Here is a 3,849-nt window from a genome sequence, read left to right on the forward strand (position 1 = left end):
CTAACGTTGAGAGTAAAGGGCCTGTCCCACGAGCATGCTACTGCATGCGGCAAGCGCGACCTAATGTGGTCGCTTGAGCCGTATGGCCTCGCGGGGCCGGTCCCACTTCGATCGCCGGAGCCGTATGGAGTTGTGCGGAGCTGGTCCCGACATCACGCGGGGCTCCGAAAAACTGACAGTGTTCAAACGTTCCGCGCGGGGCGCCGCCCTGACGGCCCGCAGCTGCCTCGGAACCATACGCACCACCTCGACGGGCATATGCAGCGTCTCGACACCGGACGCAGCGTCTTGATGCCGTACGTCACGCGCGAACTTCCCGCAGACTTCGCTCGAACTTCACGTCACTCACTCGACCACCGTGCGGCCCCCGCGTCCGATTTGGTCGCGCTCGCCACATGCGCTGGTGGGACTGGCCCTGTACGGGAATCACTCGACCTCCGCGCGACTCCCGCGGGGCCGCCACTTCCGGTTTGGTTGCGCTTGCCGCATGCAGTCGCATGCTCATGGGACAGGCCCTTTAGATTGTTGTTTCGGCACCACTCAATCAGATTATCAATCTCCCTCCTGTACTCTGACTCATCGTTACCCATTTTACTTCGGAGTCACGTGAGTCACACCAGCATCACCATGAGTGGGATCAGCTGTGCCCGACTTAGTACCCGCGCCGGCCAGATCAACACCACGGCCGGGCGGGAAGACTACACAGAACAGAGCTGTTGACTCTGACAAGTCAAAACGGCAAGCGGGGGGGGGGGGGAGCATTCCCCTGCAGCGGCAAGTTTTTAAAAACCAAGACTGACAGGTAAGGGAATTACTGCGGTTGTGGTTTGTTTCCCGTGCCTGTTTCTTACAGGGGGAAACTATGGACAAGAGTCCACAAGGGCTGCACTGGCTGGGAAAAACCGCGGAGTTGCGGGCAGCCAGCAGCTGCTAAAGGCACCAGCATCACCGTGAGTGGGATCAGCTGTGCCTGACTTGGCACCCGCGCAGGCCAGATCAACACCACGGCCGGGCAGGAAGGCTATATGGAACAGAGCCGTAGACTCTGACAAGTCGGACTGCAAGAAATGCCGCGGGGACCAGCGTTGCTGGGGCCAAATGGAGCGGTTTATGGAGCAGATGCTCCAATGTGACAGACTCCGGGAGATGGAGTCTAGTCACCATGGGTTATACAAAACACCCACAGCAGCACCTTACGTAGGGCTGCACAGTGCGTCTCCCTCGTCAGAGGGGAGTACTAGGGGTCAATTCTGGGCTGACCCTGAAGTGGGGTTTGCTGAACAAACAACAAGTGTGTAGGGGGTGCAGGAAGGAGAAAGAAGGAGCTCGATGAGAGGACCTCCTACACTCAGAAACAGCACCCTTACGCACCCACCAGCAGAGCAAGACAATCAGAAGCTGGTGAAAGCTCAAAGGCCGGACATACAGGACAGTGGTCTTTTTTAGGCCATGGCCCAGACCGGTCTTCGTGGAAAATGCGCAAACCCCAAACCCAAACCCAGACACCGGCGCCTCAACCTCCTGAGACTACACAGGAAGGAGTGAACTTTCCACTGGTAACCATGGAGGTAGGTGGGTCTGGTCCCGTACAAATTATAGGAAGTGTGGATAATACACATATCGGTGGAGATTACACTTCTTTTGGGAGGCATGGAGTGCATTAACAACAGACATTTATATCCTAAACAGTATCCAGGGATATACCATTGAATTTGTGCACAAAAATAGCACCAGTTCAGCATGTACCGAACCGAACGTTCGTACTTTCACGAAAAGAAAAATTGGAAGCACATGCTGAACTGGTGAGACTCCACGCTAAGGGGGTTATTGAAAAAAGATGGTGGTTGTCGCATCATCATAGATTTGACCAAATTGAATACATTTGTGCAGTATATTCATTTCAAAATGGAAACCTTTGTTACTGCCAAACAATTGATTTCCACAGGCTACTTCATGGCCAGCATCGACCTAAAAGATGCTTACTATTCAGTGCCTATACGGACTGATCACAGACGTTATTTAAAATTCAACTGGATGGGGCAGCTCTGGCAGTATAGAGCTCTACCAAATGGTTTAACATCAGCCCCAGGCTGTTTACAAAAATTTTGAAACCAGCCCTAGCGTTTCTTCGGAAACAAAAACATATGATCATGGCCTATCTAGATGACATATTGATTGTGGGCTAAACTTTGGAATTAGCCAAACTAGCTGTATCAGCCACCAAACAATTGTTTGAGAAACTGGGGTTTATCATCCATCCAGTTAAATCTAAACTAACGCCTTCCACCATAATGGATTATTTGGGGTTCACTATTGACTCAGTTCACATGTCGGTGACTTTACCAAAGGACAAGGCTACAGTCTTAACTAAGGCCTGCAACAACCTCATTGACATCAGTGAACCATCTATCAGATTGGTAGCAAGGGTGATTGGCAAAGAAGTGGCTGCTTTTCCAGCCACACAATTTGGACCTTTGTATTATCACAATTTACAAAGGGCAAAAATACAAGCACTCAAAATTAATGCTGGTCATTTCGACAGACCAATGAAGCTACCAATCAAAGCAATTATGCAATTAAAATGGTGGAGGGATAACATTCGGCATTGTTCCAGCCCTATCATTATCAGCAACCCCTCAGTGGTGCTACAAACTGATGCCAGTGCACTTGGTTGGGGTGCTACCAATTCCATCTCCAGCTGTGGAGGTAGATGGAATGCACAGGAGGCATCATTATACAGACACTTGGCATAAACTACCTTGAAATGTTGGGTGCGTTCTATGGCCTAAAGTCATACTGTTCAGGAATATATCACCAGCATGTTAGACTACAGATTGACAATACCACCGTGGTGGCATATATTAACCATATGGGTGGAATCAAATCGACATCATGTGACAATCCGGCTAATACAATTTGGCAATGGTGTATCCAGAGAAATATTTGGATATCAGCTACTTACCTACCAGGTAACCTAAATTCAGTGGCAGACACCAGGTCATGCAAATTCAATGAAAACATCGAATGGATGTTGGATATAAAAGTATTTGCTGATATTGTATCATGGTATGGAACACCAGATATCGATCTATTTGCATCTAGACTCAATCACCCGTTACCAAACTATGTTTCTTGGGAACCAGACCCTGGGGCATCAGCGATAGATGCTTTTTCGCTGCATTGTGGGAAATTGTTTTTTCTATGCATTCCCTCCTTTCTGCCTCATCAGTCGGGTATTACGCAAAATACAACAAGACTCGGCGTCTGGTATTTTGGTAGTGCCCGATTGGCCTAATCAACCATGGTTCCCTGTGATATTCGACATGGTCTTAGAACCATGTATCACCATCCTGAAATGACCAGATTTGTTGGTTCATCCCGTAACTGGGGATAGCCATCCATGTCATAATACGACAAACTTATTAATTTGTAGAGTTTAAAAAAAGCTCTACTGGAACTGGGACTGACGGACCGAACATTGAACATTATCTCAGCGGCTCACAGGCAGTCCACCAAAAAACAATATCTGGTATACATCAGGAAATGGGAGATATATTGTCACAGAAACAATATCACTTACAGCTCGATGAACATAACGTCTGTTCTGGAATTCCTGGCAGGCCTCCATTATGATGAGGGGCTCAGTTACAGTGCCATTAACTGCGCCAGAAGTGCCCTTTCAGCATATCTATGGCGAGGATCAGAGCGTCATTCTGTTGGGACTCACCCCCTGGTAACCAAACTTATGAGGGGAATTTTTAATATCAATCCCCCAAGAACCAGGTACTCTCAAATATGGGATGTGAGTATTGTCCTAACGTTGCTAAGGAACAGGTCTCCAGCAACAGC

The sequence above is a fragment of the Amblyraja radiata genome, chromosome 16 (assembly GCF_010909765.2).
Source record: "Amblyraja radiata isolate CabotCenter1 chromosome 16, sAmbRad1.1.pri, whole genome shotgun sequence".
Lineage (NCBI taxonomy): Eukaryota > Metazoa > Chordata > Chondrichthyes > Rajiformes > Rajidae > Amblyraja > Amblyraja radiata.